Source organism: Penaeus monodon, chromosome 28 (assembly GCF_015228065.2).
Source record: "Penaeus monodon isolate SGIC_2016 chromosome 28, NSTDA_Pmon_1, whole genome shotgun sequence".
Lineage (NCBI taxonomy): Eukaryota > Metazoa > Arthropoda > Malacostraca > Decapoda > Penaeidae > Penaeus > Penaeus monodon.
In genome coordinates this window covers 460,948-461,248 of record NC_051413.1, presented here as the reverse complement: position 1 = coordinate 461,248, position 301 = coordinate 460,948, and positions in this window count along the sequence as shown.

The window sequence follows — 301 nt, the reverse complement described above, 5'->3', positions numbered from 1 at the left end:
CGGAAATCCGGACGAAGATAAAAAAAAAAAAAAGATCGTAAAGAAAATTACACCAGACTCGTATTTATATGAATTCACGGAATACGCGCATTTTACCAAAAATAAAAAAAACCTGTATTAATGTTAACAGTTGCACTTCATTTGGCAAAATGATACGAACCGCAAATTATACGTGCTGTTCACTCTTCCTCAAAATGAGAGAAAAGAGAGAGAGAAGAGGATAAAAGAAAAAGTATATTTATAATATATTCATTAAAAAAAAAATTCGGAAATACATTGTCATTTGCATATTTCGCTCTGA